The following is a 25,360-nucleotide window of genomic DNA, read 5'->3' as shown; positions in this document are numbered from 1 at the left end:
CCATTTACTTTTCACAAGTTCAATAATTGATGAATTATTTGCTCATCTTGGTGTGAGGTCAACCCTGGGGCTTATCTTTACAAAAATTTTTATATAACCTATTTTCCAGTAATACAATATATTCAAACTTCATATATGTCTCCCTCTCAAAAATTGGTTCTTTGCTTGAGAGGAGCAAAGAACCACACCTGTTTTCAGTTTCCAGTTACAATATAGCATTGTAATTCTATTTCTAATTTCAGTTATTATAATCAAACTTCTGTTATATGAAGTTTTTGAAGCTAAACACTCAAAGCAGAAGTTTTCACTTACCTAATTGGCTACCAATACAAGAGTAGATTCAATCCATCTGTCCCTAGGTGGATATGTGTATCTCTGCCAGTCGGCCCTTTGTTTTGGGTTTAAATTACCCTTTTTAAGCCCGATTTCTCATGGAAGAAAAGCTAATAACATTTACTCTTCTAGTCTGAGCATTTCAACTATAATAACTTTTGATACTAGGCATAGATTCTATCCAATCTGTCAGGATGAGGAAAAGCTTCAAATTAGCTAAGATTCCCCACAACTATGGATTCTTTAGGTGCTGAAAAACAAATAAACAACAATAAATAAATAATAATAAATAAATAATATTAAATACAAATTAAATTTGTATTTAATACAAATTTAATACAAATATAAAATATTAAATTACAAAATAAACAATAATAAATAAATAAAAAACAAAAAAAACAACCCCTAATAAAGTGGTGTAGTGTAGACAGTGATAGGTCTTGTTCCAGCTCCAATCACTAATGGGTACAGCCAATCTGCCCCCACAGTCAAGGGTTCCAAGAATGGTTACTCACATATTCTCCCAATTACATCATAAAACCTTTCTTACATTTGAGAAACTCTAGGCAGATGGAATTTTCACAGATTTGGAATCATATGTCAACCTTTCCCTGGATATTCTAAATAGAAAACACCTCATATGAGTAACAGTAGTAATATTAATAAAAGCTAAAGTATTTTGTGGGCTAGGCACTACTCTAAGCTCGTTACGTAGACTATTCCATTTAATTTTTGCAATAACTTTTTGGGTAGTTCTTATTATTACTTCATAAAGAATTGAGGCTTAGAAAAGTTAAATGTCTTGCCCAAACTGTTTCCCCAGTTCATAAATGATAGAACAGCGACTTGAACACTGGCAGTCTGGTAACAGAGCACACTTTTTAACCACTAAGCAAGGATATCAAACAAATTTCATCTTGTATGTCAACTGTGATTGATAGTGACTACATGGAATAACTGTTGAAAAAACTTGGTCACCAGATTCCAGGTGATAGAGTGCCAAAATGAGCAATGATGTCAACTATGAGCACATTAAACTTGTGGACCTTTTTCTAGGTACTTGCTCTCCTGGGATATGTGAAAGAGAGAGAGACAAAGAGAGAGATTGACTGACTGATTATTGACCTGTGTATTTATAAACAACTCTCAGAAAAAGCATAATTTAGGTTAGAGAAAGTCACAGAATGTACCAAACCCTGCCAGCAATTTGTCTTTCTCTATGTTAGCTTATAAGAAAAAACTACTAGTGATTTGAATATTTTCTTTTTTGGAAACTTTATTAACCTTTGTTTCAAACTTTATTCCCAGGCTTCTTCAGCTTAATTAGCTGCAAAGAATGACATTGTATTACGCAAAAACTGAAAAGAGCTGCAGTGTCCAGGGGCTTGGGCTTAAAAATATTAGAGATCTAAATTTTATCAGACCCATAAACAAAATTTTAAAAAGCAGTCATAATATAAAATAGCATCTCCCAGTAACTTCTTCAAGATTTATCTTCTTCAGAAGTTGACTCAATTCAGTTTGCTTCATTCTTGGAAGCCTCATCAAAATTCTCCACAAGATCTGGAACTTCATCATCCTCTCCAGTAGCAAGTGGTGCTTTTCCATCCACAGATTGTTTGGGCAGAGCTTCAGCCAGTCTCCTTCAACTGGTCAGACTGTCTGTGCCAAGCTGGTTTAAGGCGCTGGGCAGCATTTCTGTCAGCTGCTTTGTCTCAGCATGGCCTGTAATGGTGAAAGTGTTTGCTGCCAGAGATGCCTGAACTTTAGGGTTGTTAAGGTGGATCACTGTTCCTTGGTTTGTGAACATATTCACCTCTTCAATACCAGAGATATTGTTCACCCCTAACTTCTTTAAAGAGAACTGACGTTTTCTGTAGTCTTCTGTGGCTGTTCTATGAACCACCTTCTTTCTGTGAGCAGTTAGTTCCTTTCCCACCAATGCACACTTGTGCCTGCAGTTTGGCGAGTTTCTCTTGGTTCATGATAGCTTCTTTCATCTTGTTGGAGCAGAAATGGGGCCGTGCGGGGGACTAGGGTTGGCGATCAGGGGGTCTCGGGCAGACCAGCTGAGATAAGGCGCACACACGCAGGGACGCAAGATGGCAGCTAGAGCGATTTGAATTTTTGTTCTACTTTATTTTCCTTCTCCCACACACTTATGGAGTTTTTTGTTTTTGTTCTTTAATGAAAGAAGTAGCATAAGGGGGAAAGATAAGAGACAAGATGCTTAGAAAACCATCCCTTGGATGACTGAATCAACTGGTTCAATTCCAAGGAAATTTCCCAAAAAATAGAGAAGATTTTAATTTCTTTTCACAAGGCTCAGATAGTGGTAACTTGTATAGACAATTAAGACCTAAATGTGGTGGGATAATACTTCTGTGATATTCACCCATGTTACTTTTTTCCTTCCAGAATTTCTTGCTTTCCTTTTCCCTAATTTGAGCAGACTGTCTGCTCCATGTTCCTTGACTTAGGGTTGATTTAAGGAAAGTTTTCCTAGTTGTTGTTAAAGAGATTTTTTTAAATTGAAGGTAATCTGACTTTTATCCAGACTAGAAAATCTTTTTTCCAGCAGGGGAGATGGAGAAAGATGGAACGAAGGTCAAATGAGAGCAAAAACCTCCCTGGATCCCAGAGAGAGGATCTTGTACCCCACTTCTCAGAGGGAAAGCCCAAGGGAGAAAGATCTGAGTGTTTATGGAGCACTGAAACAAAAGGTACCTGGTTCCTAGGAAAAGCTTCCAGAAACAACAAATTGTCTATACTTGTTCTAAGAGTTGTTTATGGATACACACGTCAATAATCAGTCTGTCAGTCTGTCTGTCTTTCTTTCTCTAGGTAGACAAGTACCTAGAAAGGGAAAGGCTCTGTGACACCTTCAGTTGAAAAGACCATGAACAGCCTCACAGAGATGGGTGAGAGAAGCAGAAAGATTCCTTGCTCCTATGAGTGATACAGAATCAGGAAAAAGAGCTCTCACAACCAAAGAAAGTATGCCTAGGGAGCTGAGGACATCTTGGCAGCAAACCAAGTGGAGTGATAACTTAGGACAAATTAGGAGAGTAGATATCTCATTTGCTATCTCCATGCAAATATGACAGAGAGACCACATGGATCCCCTCCCCCAATGTCTTTTATCCTCTCCAAATTCTTAGATATATTCTTAAATATATATCCTAAAGAAATGTGAAGGAGGGGAAATCCCAAATTAATGGAAATCTACCCCACTATAAGAGAAAGAGAGTGCAACATAGAGAATAAGCTGAATTATATAAAAATTTTAGGGCTTCCCTGGTGGCGCAGTGGTTGAGAGTCCGCCTGCTGATGCAGGGGACACAGGTTCATGCCCCGGTCCAGGAAGATCCCACATGCCGTGGAGCGGCTGGGCCCGTGAGCCATGGCCGCTGAGCCTGCGTGTCCGGAGCCTGTGCTCCGCAACGGGGGAGGCCACAACAGTGAGAGGCCCGCGTGCCGCAAAAAAAAAAAATATTTTAAACATATATATGTATTTTTTAATAAATTTATTTATTTATTTATTTTTGGCTGCGTTGGGTCTTCATTGCTGCACGCGGGCTTTCTCTAGTTGTGGCGAGCAGGAGCTACTCTTTGTTGCGGTGCGCAGGCTTCTCATTGTGGTGTCTTCTCTTGTTGCGGACCACAGGCTCTAGGCACGTGGGCTTCAGTAGTTGTGGCACACGGGCTCAGTAGTTGTGGCTCACGGGCTCTAGAGCACAGGCTCAGTAGTTGTGGCACACGGGCTTAGTTGCTCAGCAGCATGTGGGATCTTCCTAGATCAGGGCTCGAACCTGTGTCCCCTGCATTGGCAGGAGGATTCTTAACCACTGTGCCACCAGGGAAGCCCTAAACTTATATTGTTACACTCAATTTTAGAGTCAGAGATTCATCCTGACTACATCTATTTTTACAATCTAAGAAGTGATTAGGAAGAATGGGTGTTCATAGTAATTAATGGTAAGATAATTTCTTACCTTATAGTGACTGAATACAAGTTAGATACAAAGAAGTAAAATTAAATTTAGATATTAATCAAGTAATCTAATAAGGTAATAATAGATTACAAGAGTGTGAAATCATATTCATGATGAAGTGGGCCCACATCACTCAAGGACATAAACATTAGACCAAACCAGGCAATGAAAGGTTTCAATGAGAATCCATCACAGAAGGGCCTGTAGTTTGTTTAATCTTGCCTTTCTATACTATGTTCTATATCCTATACCATGTCAAATACTTAAGGGCTAATGCAAACATTTTCTAAACCTAAACTTCCAAACAAGAGAAAGTTTACTTCCCAAGTATAACTGGGTAAGTCCATTTAGAGGAATTCTTACTCAGGTCACAAGTGTCTACTTAAGGAATCAAAGTAATAAATTATTGAATAAGACCCCTGTGGCATGTGCAAATACACATACTTCAGGTACCAACACACTCACACAGAATAATTTAACAAGCTCTGCCTACAGAGCCAAGGCAGAGAGAAGGGGGACTCAACTGTCAAGCATATTTTCGACCAACCAAATTCCTGCATATGATTCCAAACAGTCAGGCCAAAGAAAACAGCTATCCTTGCCTAGCTGGAAGAGATTGGTTAGAGCCAGTAAAACTGCTAAGTACTACTTGGTTGCCAAGGGGAAAAAAAGTGAATTTGTTAAGCTTTGAAAGCAGGGACTCAATTTTGTTTAAAATATCCACTCACCAAAAAGAGTCTTTGAAAAGCAATGTACTATTCAGGCATTTTGACACTTCCCCTTTTTCTAAGGACGCAGGAACATGTTACAGATAACCTAAGTTCTTAAGGATGCAAAATTTTGATAATGTACTCAACTACAGAGTAAAGAGCTTTGCTGGGACTCTGGCTTAGGTGAGTTCATCTCTAGATACAATCATGAGATAGAGTCTCCTCCTCAGTAAGCCATGACTCTTTCATCATAATGGGCATCTGGCTATCTTCTAATGGATTGTGTGAGGGTCTCTTGCTTCAAATGGCCCACCTAGGTATTCATACTATATGCAGTATTCATGTTCTGAAGCTGGATCAGGTGGAACGTGATATTAAAATATTTACGGTGGTACTTTAAATATTTAAAGTGGTACTTCTCAAACTTTCTTACTGAAATAATTATAAGGATAAGGAAAGTAAGAACTCTATAGGCAGACCCAAGAGTTTTCATCCACATGTTGAATTTCTTTGAATCCATTTTTTGTTTTTGACAATTCATGTGGTTATCTTGCTCTATTCCACATTTTTGTAATATACTTTAATGTAAATATAATAGAGGGTAAAATTTCTGTCTCAGAAAGATGTATTTTGTTGACTCTGTGATTTCAAGCACTCATCAATACATCAAGACTACACACTAGCTTGGAAAGCAAGGCTTTTGGGTCATTTTAAATTATTAGAGGTTTAATCACAGTCTTTGAAGAAAGCATGGATAAAATAGGTTGTCACTGTAATTGCTACTGATATGATTTGAAAAAAATATATATTCATTTTTAAAGATTTAAATACTGATATTTATGGAATATTACATATTAATAAACATATCTCAGTTTCTTCAGTAGCACAAATGACTTGCAATTACTGGTTAAAATTTTTGAAAATACAAAGAACAAGGGTGATACAGACTATCCTTGTAAATCTGGTATCTTTTCAATTCCCTTTTAGAAGTACATGAATTTATTCCATGATTCCTTATCCCTGGGGCCTGTTCTCAGTCAAGAGACAACCATCTTACTCAATAAAACAAATTCTAATGAGTTGTAACTGCTAATTGATTAATATATTTAAATTTAAAAATTGTAATTATTGTGTGATTCTGGTTTTAAAAGTCACTTAAATTATTAAATTAAATAAATATGAAAACAGTAAATAAAATCCCACCTTGCCATGGAAATTTTGTAGACATTTATCTTTCCAGGTAGATAAAGATCTAAAATTTCACATTCTGTTTTGAAAATTTTTTCAAATTGTATGTTGAACTTTTTCTTTTTTTTTGTGGTACGCTGGCCTCTCACTGCTGTGGCCTCTTCTGATGTGGAGCACAGGCTCCGGACGCGCAGGTCAGTGGCCATGGCTCACAGGCCCAGCCACTCCGCAGCACGTGGGATCCTCCCGGACCGGGGCACGAACCTGCGTCCCCTGCATCGGCAGGCGGACTCTCAACCACTGCGCCACCAGGGAAGCCCGGTACTCTTCCTTTTTAAGAAAACATTAAAACTTATATTTTATGACTGCAGTGGAATAAAGAAAATATAATACAGGCTGCATTCCATTATGATATATCATTATCATATTCATTTTTTCTCCTGATTTTAAAAGAAATTAAAATCTTTTTGTGGACCACTAAAAGTATTGTAGGCATGAGGTACTACTGTGCCTACTGGCTAATATATGCCAACCCTGCCTATGGCAGATAATGCTAGTTAATCCCAAATGCTATTCACCTCTTCTTCTAGAATAATGAAACCCCCAGTTTTTAGCCAGACACATGGCCATCCAAAATAAAGTCTACAGTTCCCAGCCTCGCTTGCAGCTATGTGCGGCCAGATATCAAGTTTCATCAATGACACGTGAGCAATGATCACAACTTCCAGGTAGTGTTCTTTTTCCCTGCATTTGGAATTCAGTAGTGGTAAGAGTGAGTCACTCAGGGGACTTCCCTGGTGATCCAGTGGTTAAGACTTCACCTTCCAATGCAGGGGGTGCGGGTTCAATCCCTGGTCAGGGCACTAAGATCCCACATGCCTCTGGCCAATAAACCAAAACATAAAACAGAAGCAATACTATAACAAATTCAATAAAGATTTTTAAAATAGTCCACATCAAAAAGAAAAAAAAATCTTAAAAAAAAAAAGAGTGAGTCATTCAGGCTATGGAATTGGGGACAACACTCTAGGGACAATGGAACAATCAGACAGCAAGAGCCTGGGTCTCTGATGTCTCATGGAGCCTTGATGACTTCCCAGAGCAGTCACAATACCAGCCCAGATTTTATATGAATGAGAAATAAATTTCTATTCAGTTCTATTCAGTTTAAGTCCCAGCTATTTGGGGACTTGGTTACATGCAGCCAAACCTATATTCAAATAGAATCACCTTTCACACTGAGGAAACTGAGGCACAGATGTGATTTTTCTCAATGTGATTTAGTACAAACATAGCAAAGGTCAATCCTGACCTATCAATATTCAAAACCTATGCTCTATTCACTGCCTTCCCATATTGTCTTCTCCCTTCAGAGAAACAAAAAGCATGGAGAACAAAGCAACTATGAGAGAAAGAAGAAGATCATAAACTTTATGAAGCAGTAAGTGTCATCAAAAGAGAATCCAAAAAAAAGACAAATGGAAAGAAAAAAATGAAACAAATTCAATGTGATTTTTTGCCAGAACTACATGACGTGGCAATTTGCATTATGACTACTTAAAGGAAGTATTAGAAACTTTCCAAGAAAGGAACAGTTCACATAAATGATGGATTCAGTACATTTTGCTTAATTGTCAGTTTTGACAATAAGTATATATATTATATTTTTGCTCATATAATTTCTGATTTTAACTGACACAAAGCAAGACACTGAGGTTAGAGTCCACAAAACGTACCTGGAAAAAGCATCTTAGTAAGAAATATTTCCAGAGATTGGTTCCAGACGGTGGAGTAGAAGGATGTGTGTTCACTCCCTCTTGTGAGAGCACCAGAATCACAACTAACTGCTGAGCAATCATTGACAGGAAGACACCGTAACTCACCAAAAAAGATACCCCACATACAGACAGGAAAAGCCGCAATGAGAAAGTAGGAGGGGCGCAATCACAATAAAATCAAATCCCATAACTGCTGGCTGGGTGACTCACAAACTGGAGAACAATTATACCATAGAAGTCCACACACTGGAGTGAAGGTTCTGAGCCCCATGTCAGGCTTCTGAACCTGGGGATCCGGCAACAGGAGGAGGAATGCCCAGAGAATCAGACTTTGAAGTGTGGTGGGATTTAATTGCAGGACTTCGACAGGACTGGGGGAAACAGAGACTCTACTCTTGGAGGGCACACACAAAATAGTGTGTGCATCGGGACCCAGGGGGAAGGAGCAGTGACCCCACAGGAGACTGAATCAGACATACCTGCTAGTGTTGGAGGGTCTCCTGCAGAGGTGGGGGCTGGCTGTGGCTCACCATAGGGACAAGGACAGTGGTGGCAGAAATTCTGGGAAGTACTCCTTGGTGTGAGCCCTCCCCGAGTCCACCATTAACCCCACCAAAGAGCCAGGTAGGCTCGAGTGCTGGGTCGCCTCAGGCCAAACAACCAACAAGGAGGGAGCCCAGCCCCATCCATCAGCAGACAAGCAGATTAAAGTTTTACTGAGCTCTGCCCACCAGAGCAACACCCAGCTCTACCCACTACCAGTCCCTCCCATCAGGAAGCTTGCACAAGCCTCTTAAGAGCTGCATCCACCAGAGGGCAGACAGCAGAAGCAAGAGCAACTACAATCCTGCAGGCTGTGGAATGAAGACCACATTCACAGAAAGATGGACAAAAGGAAAAGGCAGAGGACTATGTACCAGATGAAGGAACAAGATAAAACCCCAGAAAACCAACAAAATGAAGTGGAGATAGGCAACCTTCCAGAAAAAGAATTCAGAATAATGATAGTGAAGATGATCCAGGACATTGGAAAAAGAATGGAGGCAAAGATCGAGAAGATGCAAGAAATGTTTAACAAAGACCTAGAAGAATTAAAGAACAAACACCTAGAAGAATTAAAGAACAAACAGAGATGAACAATACAATAACTGAAATGAAAAATACACTAGAAGGAATCAGTAGCAGAATAATTGAGGCAAAAGAATGGATAAGTGACCTGGAAGACAGAATGGTGGAATTCACTGCTGCGGAAGAGAATAAAGAAAAAAGAATGAAAAGAAATGAAGACAGCCTAAGAGACGTCTGGGACAACATTAAATGTACCGACATTCTCATTATAGGAGTCCCAGAAGGAGAAGAGAGAGAAAGGGCCCAAGAAAATATTTGAAGAGATTATATTTGAAAACTTCCCTAATATGGGAAAGGAAATAGCCATCCAAGTCCAGGAAGCACAGAGAGTCCCAGGCAGGATAAACCCAAGGAGAAACACGCCGAGACACATGGTAATCAAATCGACAAAAATTAAAGACAAAGAAAAATCATTAAAAGCAACAAGGGAAAAATAACAAATAACATACAAGGGAACTCCCATAAGGTTAACAGCTGATTTCTGAGCAAAAACCCTATAAGCCAGAAGGGAGTGGCACAATATATTTAAAGTGATGAAAGGGAAGAACCTACAAGCAAGATTATTCTACACAGCGAGGATCTCATTCAAATTCGACAGAGAAATCAAAACCTTTACAGACAAAGAAAAGCTAAGAGAATTCAGCACCACCAAACCAGCTCTACAACAAATGCTAAAGGAACTTCTCTAAGTAGGAAACACAAGAGAAGAAAAGGACCGACAAAAACCAACCCAAGGGGCTTTCCTGGTGGCGCAGTGGTTGAGAGTCCACCTGCCGATGCAGGGGACATGGGTTCGTGCCCCGGTCCGGGAAGATCCCACATGCCACGGAGCGGCTGGGCCCGTGAGCCATGGCCACTGAGCCTGCGCGGAGCCTGTGCTCTGCAACGGGAGAGGCCACAACAGTGAGAGGCCCGCGTACTGGAAAAAAAAAAAAAAAAAGCACAAAGAAAAACCAACCCAAAACAATTAAGAAAATGGTGATAGGAGCATACATATGGATAATTACCTTAAATGGGAATGGACTAAATGCTCCAACTAAAAGACACAGGCTCGCTGAAAGGATATAAAAAAAAGACCCATATATATGGTGTCTACAAGAGACCCACTTCAGACCTAGGGACAAATACAGACTGAAAGGAGGGGATGGAAAAAGATATTCCATGCAAATGGAAATCAAAATAAAGCTGGAGTAGCAATAGAAATATCAGATAAAATAGACTTTAAACTAAAGAATGTTACAAGAGACAAGGAAGGCCACTACATAATGATCAAGAGATCAATCCAAGAAGAAGATATAACAATTATAAATATACATACACCCAACACAGGAGCACCTCAATACATAAGGCAAATGCTAACAGTAAAACAGTAATAGTGGGGGGCTTTAACACCTCATCTATGCCAATGCATAGATCATCCAGACAGAAAATTAATAGGGAAACACAAGCTTTAAACGACACAATAGACCAGACAGATTTAATTGATATTATAGGACATTCCATCCAAAAACAGCAGATTACACTTTCTTCTCAAGTGCTCATGGAACATTCTCCAGGATAGGATCCCACCTGGAGTCACAAATCAAGCCTTGGTAAATTTAAGAAAATTGAAATCATATCAAGCATCTTCTCTGAGCACAACGCTATGAGATTAGAAATGAATTACAGGGAAAAAAACATAAAAGAACACGAACATATGGAGGCTAAACAATACATTACTAAATAACCAAGAGATCACTGAAGAAATCAAAGAGGAAGTCAAAAAATCCCTAGAGACAAATGACAACGAAAACACGACAATCCAAAACCTATGGGATGCAGCAAAAGCAATTCTAAGAGTGAAGTTGATAGCAACACAATCCTACTTCAAGAAACAAGAAAAATTTCAAATAAATAATCTAACCTTACACCTAAAGGAACTAGGGAAAGAAGAACAAACAAAACCCAAAGTTAGTGGAAGGAAAGAAACCATAAATATCAGAGCAGAAATAAATGAAATAGAAACAAGGAAAACAACAGCAAAGATCAATAAAACTAAAAGCTGCTTCTTTGAGAAGATAAACAAAGTTGATAAACCTTTAGACAGACTCATCAAAAAAAAGAGGGAGAGGGGCTTCCCTGGTGGCGCAGTGGTTGGGAGTCCACAAAAAAAAAAAAGAAAAAGAGGGAGAGGACTCAAATCAATAAAATCTGAAATGAAAAAGGAGAAGTCACACGGCCACCACAGAAATACAAAGCATCATAAGAGACTACTATAAGCAACTCTATGCCAATAAAATAGACAACCTGGAAGAAATGGACAAATTCTTAGAAAGGTATAACCTTCCAAGACTGAACCAGGAAGAAAGAGAAAATATGAACAGACCAATCACAATTAATGAAATTGAAACTGTGACTAAAAACCTTCCAACAGGGCTTCCCTGGTGGCGCAGTGGTTGAGAGTCCGCCTGCCGATGCAGGGGACTCGGGTCCGTGCCCCGGACCGGGAATATCCCACATGCCGCGGAGCTGCTGGGCCCATGAGCCATGGCCGCCGAGCCTGTGCGTCCAGAGCCTGTGCTCCGCAACGGGAGAGGCCACAGCAGTGAGAGGCCCGCGTATCGCAAAAAAAAAAAAAAAAATCTTCCAACAAACAAAGTCCAGGACCAGATGGCTTCACAGGTGAATTCTATCAAGCATTTAGAGAAGACTTATCACCCATCCTTCTCAAACTCTTCCAAAAAATTGCAGAGGAAGGAACACTCCCAAACTCATTCTACAAGGCTACTATCACCCTGATCACCCTGATACCAAAACCAGACAAAGATACTACAAAAAAAGAAAATTACAGACCAATAATTACAGACCAAGAGTCCTCAAGAAAATATTAGCAAACAGAATCCAACAACACATTAAAAGGATCATACACCATGTTTCAGTGGGATTTATCCCTGAGATGCAAGGATTCTTCAATATATGCAAATCCATCAATGTGATACATCATGTGAAACTAACTGAAGAATAAAAACCATATGATCATCTCAATAGATGGAGAAAAAGCTTTTGACAAAATTAAATACCCATTTATGATAAAAACCCTGCAGAAAGTAAGCATAGAGGGAACTTTCCTCAACATAATAAAGGCCATATATGACAAACCCACAGCCAACATCGTTCTCAATGGTGAAAAACTGAAATTATTTCCACTAAGATCAGGAACAAGGCAAGGTTGCCCACTCTCACCACTATTATTATGCATAGTTTTGGAAGTTTTAGCCACAGCAGTCAGAGAAGAAAAAGAAATAAAAGGAATCCAATTCAGAAAAGAAGAAGTAAACCTGTCACTGTTTGCAGATGACATGATACTATACATAGAGAATCCTAAAGATGCCACCAGAAAACTACTAGAGCTAATCAATGAATCTGGTAAATTTGCAGGATACAAAATTAATACACAGAAAACTCTGGCATTCCTATACACTCACAATGAAAGATCAGAAAGAGAAATTAAGGAAACAATCCCCTTCACCACTGCAACAAAAAGAATAAAATACCTAGGAATAAACATACCTACGGAGGTAAAAGACCTGTATGCAGAAAACTGTCAGACACTGATGAAAGAAATCAAAGATGACACAAACGGACAGAGATATACCATGTTCTTGGATTGGAAGAATCAATACTGTGAAAATGACTATACTACCCAAAGCAATCTACAGATTCAACGCAATCCCTATCAAATTACCAATGGCATTTTTTACAGAACTAGAACAAGAAATCTTAAAGTTTGTATGGAGACACAAATGACCCTGAACAGCCAAAGCAATCTTGAGGGGAAAAAAACAGAGCTGGAGGAATCAGACTCCCTGACTTCACACTATATTACAAAGCTACAGTAATCAAGACAATATGGTACTGGCACAAAAACAGAAATATAGATCAATGGAACAGGATAGAGCACACTCAGAGATAAACCCACACACCTATGGTCAAGTAATCTATGACAAAGGAGGAAAGGAGATACAATGGAGAAAAGGCAGTCTCTTCAATAAGTGGTGCTGGCAAAACTGGACAGCTACATGTGAAAGAATGAAATTAGAACACTCCCTAACACCATATACAAAAATAAACTCAAAATGGATTAGAGACCTAAATGTAAGACCAGACACTATAAAACTCTTAGAGGAAACCATAGGAAGAACAGTCTTCGACATAAATCACAGCAAGATCCTTTTTGACCCACCTCCTAGAGTAATGGAAATAAAACCAAAAAGAAACAAATGGGACCTAATGAAGCTTGAAAGCTTTTGCACAGCAAAGGAAACTATAAACAAGACGAAAAGACAACACTCAGAATGGGAGAAAATATTTGCAAACGGATCAACGGACATAGAATTAATCTCCAAAATATACAAGCAGCTCATGCAGCTCGATATTAAAAAAACAAGCAACCCAATCAAAAAATGGGCAGTAAACCTAGACAGACATCTCTCCAAAGAAGAGAAACAGATTGGCCAAGAGGCACGTGAGAAGCTGCTCAACATCACTAATTATTAGAGAAATGCAAATCAAAACTACAATGAGGTATCACTTCACACCAGTCAGAATGGGCACCATCAGAAAATGTACAAACAACAACTGCTGGAGGGGGTGTGGAGAAAAGGGATCCCTCTTGCACTGTTGGTGGGAATGTAAATTGATACAGTCACTGTGGAGAACAGTATGGAGGTTCCTTAAAAAACTAAAAGGAGAATTACCCTATGACCCAGCAATCCCACTCCTGGGCATATACCCAGAGAAAACCATAATTCAAAAGGACACATGCACCCCAATGTTCATTGCAGCACTATTTACAATAGCCAGGACATGGAAGTAACCTAAATGCCCATTGACAGATGAATGGATAAAGAAGATATGGTACATATATATAATGTAATATTACTGAGCCATTAAAATGAAAGAAATTGGGTCATTTGTAGAGACTTGGATGGACCTAGAGACTGTCATACAGAGTGAAGTAAGTCAGAAAGAGAAAAACAAATATCGTATATTAACGCACATATGTGGAATCTAGGAAAATGGTACAGATGAACCGGTTTTCAAGGCAGAAATAGAGACACAGATGTAGTGAACAAATATATAGACACAAAGGTGGGAAAGTGGGGGGTGGTGGTGCTGGTGGTGGGATGAATTGGGAGATTGGGATGGACATATATACACGAATATGTATAGAATAGATAACTAATAAGGACCTGCTGTATAAAAATAAGTAAAATAAAATTTAAAAAAAAATTTCCAAATACAGATCCAGTTGTTTCCTTCTAACCCTCAGGATATAGATTCATCCCTCCTGAGTACTTTTTTGCCTTATCAGTGTGTCCATCAGGGTGAACAGGATCTGTGCCCAAACAACTACTTCTGTTCTTTGAATACACAAAACAGTCTAGTTACTAATTGAATTTCACTTTTTAAAAAGTAAGATATTTCATATATACACCTGAGTCTTGGGTCTTTTCTTTTAAAGCAGCCAAAAAGAAAACAAAGTTTTCTACTATTGTATAAAAGCCGTATTCTATTTAAAAGGGAGTCTTTCAATGAGTCTGAAATGGGCAGGGGGGTTCTTCCATTCATTGTTCATTAGTGTAAACAAAATGAAAGAACACAGATATCATTTGCTCCCTGGGGAATCTCTTACTTTATTTAGGCAAGTCCAGATCATCTTAGAAGTCTTTTAAAAAACTGAGTTTCTCCCTCACATATATATACATGGAATATGCAGCATTCAGCTATATTTACTATATTTCAAATAATAAATATTTTCAAACCTCTAACTTTTTTTCATTTAGATACAGCAATAGGAGTATCACCAGAAGACTTACATTGTGATTATATATTTTTATCTCCTAAGATCAAAGCTGATCCACAAAGAGAGAAAACCTCTAACCGAAGTCTATCATTGCCCATCCTGTCAGAAAGACTCTCTGGTGGCCAGAGCCAGAGCTTGGTAAAGGAATGAGGGGCAAAGATACTCTTCTCAGGCTTCCCTGGTGGCGCAGTGGTTGAGAGTCTGCCTGCTGATGCAGGGGACACAGGTTCGTGCCCCGGTCCGTGAAGATCCCACATGCCGCGGAGCAGCTGGGCCCGTGAGCCATAGCTGCTGAGCCTGTGCGTCCTTCTCTCCAGCAGTAGCCCCCAAAGTGGCATTAAGGAAGATAATTTGTTATAGTGTGGGGAAAAATATTAGAACTTTATCTTTTATCTAAGCAATAAGAAAGTAACTACACTTTATTACATGGATCAACACCATTCCCCTTATTCAGTCAGTATGCAGAGACTTCTGCCACATGCAATGAGCAAGATATCTAGAAATAAAAAAGGGACTAGTTTCAAAACACATCAGGGGTGGCAGCAATGTACTGCCTCATGTGCTTGTTTCCAGTGTATTCTATTACGTTATAATTTTTGTGGATCCAGTTAAATGAATTAAAAAATACTGGGTTTTGAATGAATCTATCCTCACAAAACGTCAAGTAGATTAAAAAGTTTCAGCAAATAACCCATGGATTGAAAAATGCTAGTAATTTAAATACAAGCAAACCACCAGGAAATGGCAAAATCAATATTTCAGCTCCTAGTATTATTTTTTAATCAGCCACATTATATATTTTTAAAAAATCATCTAGTCCTGTGTAAAAAGATCTGCTTGAAAACTTCAAAATTATCAAGAATGCTATTTGAAATACGGGTTTTCTTTCATTATTTTTAACAATGAACAGCCACAATTTTCATCACACAATGAGCCACAATGAGTCTCATGTTAAGGCTCATTGTACATGAAGATATTAACTCATGATGTAAGCATGTAAAATATAGCATAATCATTTTTTTCAGCAATGTTTAAAGCCATGCTATCCTCAAGCCACCAGTTTATAACATTTTACTAAACTTAATGATCAGTATTTAGGAGCCACTTCTGTGATTCATTAGTTAATAGTGAAAGCCACATACAATTGGGGAAACACTTTCTCTTCCTAATAAAAATGTATGATACAATTTATAGAAATCAATATACTGAACAAGCTACAAAGCACTCCTTTATCAACAAATAGATTTGGAAGGTGCATAGAAAGCATTGTTAAAGATCTGGCCAATCAACCATCAGATCACGTTATGAAGTATAAGAGGTTTGCTAAGTTGGATGAGCAGAGTAATATTCCCTCATGCACAGCTTATAATATCTGTCAGATTTTGTTTAAGTGGAATACACAAAGAACTACTTCTTTTTATAAGCTATCAAACGAAAGATGAAACAGAGAAGGTAGATTCTCAATAGTACAAAAATTCTTTAATAAAACAATGCTTTATACAACTGTATAATACAGTCATTGCCATTGCTGAAGCCACTGCCTCTACTAGAATATGAGACTTCAAGGTTAAGCTTACAGAGATAGCCCTGTACAAGGGACTGCTTCCTGCCTCATTCATAAGCCAAGTGTGGTAGCAAAGAAATGAAAGCCAGAGATGCCCTTCAAGACATAGGATGTCAAAAGTATGGTAAGTTCTGTAGAAATAAGCCTTTTTAAAATAATGGAATTTTTAGAATATACTGCATGAGGTAGGAAAAATCAAGAAAGTCTTTGGCTCTCAAAGTTTTGCTTGTTAGCTCACGGCAAAGTTCTTAAAAGAACTGTCGAACTTAAAGGCAGAATATATTTCTTTAAATGTGTAAAATTTGCCAAACTTTTTACTGTGATTATGATGACTGCCCATAGTGTCCTCCCAAGAAGATTTTTAAAAAATATAAACACATATAGTCTGTCTGTTGGATTTGAAGTTGGATGAGTGATTACTTTTCAAAAGCAAATCTTACAATAGAGACAGCATTTTGAAAAACGTATTTGGAAATATTTCTACTCTTATAGAATTCTATTACTAAAAAAAAAGTGTCATCGATTTTTAAAATGTCCCTACATCTTTTCTTTACATGTTGATTGGGCTGGAAAATGTCCAATACATTTAAAGTTCTTCCAAACAAAGACTTCTCAGCAAGTTTTGAACTCCTGTTAAAAATGTTAAAATACAACATTTTTTATTAGTTTACAAGAACTTATTAATGTCCGAGAATACAGAAATACGGTATACCAAATTTCATTAAAAGATTATATAATTGGAGAATGCTATTTAAAACATGAGTATCTTGATTTAGAAACACAGCCCAGATGTGCTACACTGGAGCCACATAGCTTCATGAAGTATCTATTTCTTACTATAACAGCCATTAAATCTGCCAGAAGATTCAGTAGGCATTAAAAGTACCAGAAGTAACTTGAACTTAGAAGCTGACCATGGAAGAATCACTGCAGTGCAAAGGGTTAAACCAAGATTTTCAGTGTTAATGAGAAAAGTTGATAGTAGCTACAGGAAACCCAAACCTGTATAGTCCTTTTAACTGTCATGCCCAAATGCTTGTGAAACTCCGAGGGCTTGCTTTGGTTTATTGGAAATCATTAAAATGGTGCACTCTCCCCAGCTGATATTAATAAGGCCACACCATTCTTGCTGCCTGCCATGCCTCTGTGTAATTCACTGCTGCCCCCAATTATCTGTGGGCGATCTGCAGGCCTGTGGAGGGGGTTCCACATGGGCAGGCGCTTAATGAACAGACTGGCTTATAAACACAGGCTAATCTCTCCCACATGAGCACCTGAGGAGGATCACAAGTGACAGCTGTTTAAATTTTCAGGGAAATTAATGACCCCTAAAGAGGCAGCGCTTATCAGGCTTGGAGTAGGTTTGATAGAGGAGAGTCACCATGGGGCAAAATGTTTATAATCGTCCATAAGTGCCTCAGTCTATGGCTTCATCTTGGGAACTTTTATTGACACGCTCTTTTCTATTAATGCTTGTGTTGGCAGAGCATCTTGGTTCAATCTGTTCCTGATATCGGGCTCCTACAGCCGCTAATGAGCATCTCCCCATCCTCAGATCGCAAGCCATTTAAAATGATCAGGACTGTGGTTGGCATCCTGACCACTTAGGAAAAATCCCATCAGACACATACATTTTTTCGGTCCACAAGGCTTTTGTAATGCATCAGCTCAGCCCCAGAGCTGGGCCTCGCAGAGGGGATGGGGAATAGACTGGCCACACTGTCTGGGGAATAGGGCAGACACAGGTAATTAAGTGCAGATTGGCCAAAGGGCCAGAAGTGACTTTTAAAAAACAGATCTAGAGGGAAACAGCACATCGCAAAACTCAGCACCCTCTTCTCCTACTCATACACATATACCCCACCCCCTGCTCTGGTGTTTTATGGCTTTTATGTATCTTTACAACAGAACACACTACATTGTTCTCAGTTGTTTTTACATGCCACAGACCCCAGGATCACTTAACAGGAAGTAGTCTCATTTCCAAGGGGGAGGGGGTTTTTGCAGAGTCTAGTGTCACGTGAAAGGAGATATAATAGAGAGGCAGACAGACAGATAGAGACAGAGACAAATAGAGATGAGAAACAGATACGCTGGCCTGTGAACAGTGTTAAAGTGGGAAGCCTTAGCTAAACTAAAATAGAGGAGGGGCTAGCAGTGTCAGGTAACAAAACAGAAGCACACTGTAAATATCTTCTGGGGAGTTAATTTCAGAAGGAAGAAGGGAATTTTATTAATATTAGAGAAGGTGAGATTAAACTTCTCTTCAAAACACACCATCGTATTTTTATGCAATTTTCTCAAATGGTTAAATAGCCAAATGTTCTACAGAGGTATGTAAGTATGCACAAAATCAGGCTCCATGGTAGAGAGGGAGGATCATTCTGCTTGGATAAGATGCTCATGTATCTCTCTGGCTCATTTCAGTGGGAGTCTCCAATGTTTAGCTGAGATTTAAACTGGTCCTGGCACCTGGAATTCTGGAGTACCAGGTACTGACAGTGTTACTCTGAAAAGACAACCTGATTTCTCAGATATATTCCTCTCCCCATGGAGAGGAAAAATGGCACATTTGCCTGCTTTTTCTATGAAGGAAACACTGAAGCCTGGACTATAAGCCTTTATTGCAGAGCTATTTTAGTCCTTTGTGAGGTTTTGCTAGTTATTTTAGCATTTACCTAAGGATAAATATTTTAAAATAAACAGATAGTCTTACAATTTGGTCCATTGAAAATGTACCTGTGTAAATTAGGAATTCAAACTAGAAAAAAGTATGCTAGCAACAAATGAACACATGTATGCAACAATTTCTTCAGTATTATTATGTTTTATTGAGCTTTATTTATTCTTTTTCTATTCCTAGTGAAAATATGTCCCAGATATATTATTCAATTACTATAATATTTGTATTCCTATAATAGGCAGCAAACTTCATTTGATAAACATTTATATGTAGGAATAATTATAATTCATCTCTCTTTGTTATCAAGGGAAGAAAATAAGAAAAATTACTCTAATGTGAGCACAGAAGATATTGTTAGCAGGTAATATGACTGTTTCAGCAAAATACTAATGTTTACCAAATGTTCATTGAATACATAACAAACCATATCCTCAAATAATTGAGATCGGAGTTAGTAAGGTTTATATATTTCTTTGCTTGAAATTCTGTATTTTGAAAAAAGCATTTTCTGTATTGACAAAATAAATCCTAACAAGTCATGAGTCAAAATCACAAATTTATTTTATATAATATTCAAAAGCTAGGACATCACTAATAAAAACACACTCAAGTCTCCCGCTCTTATTCTTCTTATCCCATAGTTAAAAAAAACCAAAACCAAAACTAACTTTTTTGCTTTACTCTATTACGTAAAATACTAGTTTTGGATTTTATTTTCATAAAAGCCCAAAAGAACTTAGAGATTCAGAGATAATTATTCATCATCTTCTCAAACTCATTTAATAGTCCAAAGTAACATTACCCAAGGAAATGTTTTTCTGATTGAAAAAACAGAAAGCATAACAGACTTTTGCAAACCAAAGGTAAAAACAACCAGAAAAAGACTTTAATAAGATCAGCTTTGTTTAAAGTTTCTGTTTCAGGATAACATTTGGCTACACAGACTTGACAAAATCATTCTTTATCTACAGTGTTTTTATATAAGGGTGGTAGAAGTGGACTCTTTCAAAAGAACAGAGGGAAAAAAAAAAAAGACTGCTCTTGTATCAGCTTCTGGCCAGGGTCTTCCTGAAAAAAAAAAAGTCTTCATTTTTGTTATCTTCAGGGAGTGAAACTCTGGCTAGAGCAGCAATTGGCTTCACTCCTCTCTTTTGGGAGCAAAAGCAATGACAGAAGCATGGTTAACCATTTGTTCCTAGAATTCTCATGAATGTTTAGGTCCCAATGTGGACAAAGAAGAAGAACATAGAACTCTAGGTGGGGGAGGAGGAAGTCAAACTTCCCAGATTCAAACCCTGGCTTCTTCACTTTCAAGCAAGTTGCTTCTCTCTATGTCTATTTACTCATTTATAAAATGGAAATAATAAATGCGGTAGACCAATATTTTATCCAACCACCAATATTTCTGATTCTTTTCCTGCCAGGCACCTGAAATGACTATACATCTCTGCCCCTTGCCATTAGACATGGCCAGGTGACTTGCTTTGCCCTGGTGTGACACTTCTGGACAGAAGCATTTAAAAGCTGGTACATGGGACTTGCCTGGTGGCACAGTGGTTGAGAGTCTGCCTGCCGATGCAGGGGACAGACACGGGTTCGTGCCCCGGTCCAGGAAGATCCCACATGCCGCGGAATGGCTAGGCCCGTGAGCCATGGCCGCTGAGCCTGCGCGTCCGGAGCCTGTGCTCCGCAATGGGAGAGGTCAGAACAGTGAGAGGCTCGCGTACCGCAAAAAAAAAAAAAAAAAAAGCTGGTACATGATTCTCCATCATTTATCCTCCCTGATGCAATAATTGTGGAAGCATGTGTCAAGATGGGGCATTTGACCTGGTTCCCTGAGTAACTATGATAAAGACTTCTACCTGCTAACCATAATTATATGTGAAGCGTAAGCGTGAAGCATTAGGTGATGTTATCTCTGGATTTGGGGGTTATCTGTTACCACAGCATTGCCTAGCTTATCCTAACTGACAGAATAATCCTACCTGGTTCATAATATTTTTGTTAAGGATAAACTGAGTATAAATCACTTAGAAAAACACCTAGAACATTATAAATGCTTCATTTATTCATTATTCAGCAAATATTTATTGAGTACCTACCATGTACCAAATCCTATGCTAGGTGGAGGGAATATGATGAAAGCAAAACCAAAAAGTACCTGTTCACATGGTATTGACCATATATTGGGAAAAGCAATTGTTAGTCGAATGATGACACAAACATAAAATTGCAACTTTGCAAACCAGAATCCCTAAGGAGCAGATGGCACAAGAAAGCATATGAGATAATTGACCAAGGTAGGGAAGTCAGCAAAGGCTTCCTTGAGGATTTAGCTTAAATCTGGAAATCACAGAGTGATGTTAATTAGGGAAAGTTGGGAAGGAAGAGCCTTCCTTGAGGAAGCAATTTGTACGCAAAGACCTGTGCAGGTGAGGTGCACGGTACCTACAAGAGACTAAAAGTCTCCAGTTGGAGTGGTGACTAAGGGAAAAAGAAGTACAAAATTAGGATAGAGGGTGGTAAGGGCCAGGCTTTATAGGCTAGTGAAGATTTAGGTCTTTATCCAGAAAACAATGGGGAGATGTTTTAAGTGGGAGAGGATTACATGTGGAAAGGTCATTCAGGCTGAAGAGTAGAGAGTGGATTATAAGGGTTATAAGAGGGCATGGTGAACACAGAAGTTAACCAGCTAAGAGGCTATTGCTAGAGTTCATGCCATAAATAATGAAAACTTGTAATAATATGGTGGTAATGGTGGTGGTAGAGATGGAGAGAAAAGATAGATTAGCTGGTTTTAAAAATATATATCCTTTCACTTAATCTATTGTAAGCAAAAAAGAGATATATCTCAAGGTATTAGGTAACTTACAGAATTTCTAAAAGGGTCAAATCACCAAGATGTAATGCTCCACTGCCAGAAACATTGCAACAAAGAGAAACATCCAACCACACAAGACAGATTGTTCTAGTGGAACTGTTCTAGTCACGGCCCTCAAGAGGCTAAGGACCAGATAGTACAACTCCTGCCATAGCTGCCCCAGAAAAACCAATCATCTCCTCAACATGCTTGCTAGATGGTCTGTACTTCTCATACACGGCTGCCACTTCTCATCTACCAAATTCACATAAATTCATTTGTCTCACAGAAGCTAAGTGTCATGAGAAATCTCAGCTACAAAGAAAAATAAATGTTATCTTTAGCTTGTCATCCTTGAAAGTATAAGGAAGGCATATTTGATGGGGATAGAGTAGACATTGAGTGAATCAGACTGAAGTACTTTCCACAAGGAAGTGAAATAAACTGGAATTTTTGATGCATTGGATATAAAGTATAAATCTGAAAAAGGTATAAAAAATGACTCCTAGGTGTTTTGCTTCTCAACTTGAGGGATAATAAATGCTATTCACTGAACTTGGCTCAAGAGTAATGAACATGAGTCTGGTATCGAGTACAATGAACCTGAAATACCTTTGAGACAGCCATGAGAAGAGGTCAAATAGTTGGATATGCAAGAGAAGGTCTTGCTGGATATATAAATTTATGAGTCATCTGGTGATAACTGAAATCATGTTGAATTAATTTTCTCCTGCTTCATCACAAATTACTACAATTTAGCAGCTTAAAATAACATCCATCTATTATGTCCGTTTCCATGAGTCAAGAGTCCAGGCAGGGATAAACTGGGTCCTCTGCTCAGGGTTTCACAAGGCTGCAGTCAAAGTGTCAGCCAAGACTGCAGTCTAATCTGAGGTTCAGGGTCCTCTTCCAAACTCACTGGTTGCTGGCAGAATTCAGTTCTTTGTGATCATGGGACTGAGACCCTCAGCTCTTAGAGGCCACCTAATGTTTCCTGCCATGCGACCCTCTCCAGAACATGGCAGTTTGCTTCTGCAAGGTCAACAAGAGAGCTTCCAATCTCTCTCATTTCAAAGCTCTCTCAATTCAAATCTCTAGACAATTTGAATCTCTGAATTTTCAAGGGCTCACTCGATTTGGTCAGGGCTGACCACGCTAATATCCCTTTTGATTAACCAAAAGCCAATTTATTAGGGATCTAAATTATATTTGCAAAATTCTTTCACCTTTGCCGTTTAGCATAATTTAATCATAGGAGTGAAATCCTCCATCATGTTCACAAGTCCCACCTATACTAAGGGGTGTGGAATATACAGCATGTGTATACTAGGGGGTGGGAATCTTGCGGGCCACCTTACACTTCTGCTTACCACGCATGTCCAAGGGTGAGATATCCTAGAGAGAAAGTATAGAGTGAGAAGAGCACAGCACCTAGGAAAACAACAATTATGATTTCCTATATTTAATGGTGGGATAGAAGTATCTAAGATTGAGATAGAGAAGTAGAAGCTCTATTATTTTTGTTATAATTTAACATCCAACAGCCTTAACCATAACACACCCAAATATTTGAAATAATTGATCTATTTCAGATTTTGCAACTTAATAAAGAAGTTTGATATGACTGAGAAGGTTATCAGTATTTTAGACTCATAAATAGAGTAAAAGTCAGAAATGACATAATAAAACCTCCTTACTTTACCAATAGGATATGGATAATAATGATTTTGCCCAAGTCATTCAGCCAGTGAAGGGCTGAACCACAGATCTCCTGACTCTGAAATCAGTTTATTTTTTCTTTAACTATTAAGGCTGTTCCATGAGATTAAGATTGGTCATAAAGGGCTTCCCTGGTGGCGCAGTGGTTGAGAGTCCGCCTGCCGATGCAGGGGACACGGGTTCGTGCCCCGGTCCGGGAAGATCCCACATGCCGTGGAGCGGCTGGGCCCGTGAGCCATGGCCGCTGAGCCTGCGCGTCCGGAGCCTGTGCTCCGTAATGGGAGAGGCCATAAGAGTGAGAGGCCCGCGTACCGCAAAAAAAAAAAGATTGGTCATAAAGCTTTACGCAGAAAATTATATTCAATAAAATTAAAGTTATTTAAGAGATACAATTCCTTATTTTATCCATATCTTAGGATACAGCATGGAAGCCCTAAGATTCTCTATTTTCTAGAGACAATCCTCATAAAATTCCCTCTCTCATCTTACCAATTACACTTTCAAATGGCATGCAAAGGGTCATACAAATATACCATTTTATAGTATATTGTTAACATACTCTAAACTGATTATTTGAAAAGATTGAAGATCTTTTTCCTTACTGTTCCAGGAACTTTTCCTCAATAATTTCCCTTATATAACTCATCCAAGCAGCCATAAACATTAGTTGATTATATATTATTCTATTCGTTGTCCCCATTTCTCCTGCAAACACTTGAACTATGTTGTAAATTCCTTTCTATTGCAAGTATATTGTATCTATCTCTGGTTAAAACATTTGAATTATGTTATAAATTATCTATATTAGTCTCCTCCCAGTCCTCTATTTATATGGCACTCAGTAGCTATTTGTTGCTCATCTGTAGAGGACGAGAATGCTCACTGACTTGGAAACAGACAATAGTAGATATGAGTCCAGCATATAACAACCCTGTGGTTTTTGAGCAAGTTGATTCTCTGTATCTGTTTTATCTGTTAAACACATATAAGAATGCCTAACTTATAATACATTATGATAACTTAATGACAGATGTTATGTACTCCATAGAGTACATCACAGATTCTCAGTGTGTTGACCACACTCCTTCCATTGCTTCTTGGTTCTTTCATGGGCAGCTATAGCCTTTTGTCATATTTGCAGACATTTTTGTAAATAATGGAGCCATTCTGTCCTTGTTTGCATTATGTATGCTTTATAAATTACTCCATTTTTCATTAAATAAGAACCAGCTTTCTTATTGAGTCTGAATTTATCAGTCTTTATTAAAGTTTTACACATCTGAGAAACATTATACATTCCCATAAGTAACCATTGTTCCCTTATTGAGTTCTCACCTGAGAGTGGGATTTAGCATGGGGAAAAATAGTCCCTAGAAAAGCCTATGAGAAGCTCCAAAAAGGGGAGTGAGGAAAGCAGCATGTGTAGTCTGGAAGGCCTCTGGGTGATTCAAACATCTACCCCCAAGTATGTGCTGCTTATTCTCCTTTCCCTCTTCCTCACTGAGGTCCCTAGATACTATTAGTAAATGTTCTGATGCATGTATTATTGAGAGTAAA

At 38.5% G+C, this 25,360-nt stretch overlaps 1 pseudogene; it reads right to left on the bottom strand.

Annotated features, from left to right (window-relative positions):
• Window positions 1-1,719: 1,719 nt before the first annotated feature.
• Window positions 1,720-2,333, bottom strand: LOC114896226 (annotated as a pseudogene).
• Between the last annotated feature and the right edge of the window lie 23,027 nt (window positions 2,334-25,360).

Source organism: Monodon monoceros, unplaced genomic scaffold (assembly GCF_005190385.1).
Source record: "Monodon monoceros isolate NGI ecotype Baffin Bay Population unplaced genomic scaffold, NGI_Narwhal_1 Super_Scaffold_15, whole genome shotgun sequence".
Classification (NCBI taxonomy): Eukaryota; Metazoa; Chordata; class Mammalia; order Artiodactyla; family Monodontidae; genus Monodon; species Monodon monoceros.
This window is presented reverse-complemented; position numbering and strand designations above follow the sequence as displayed.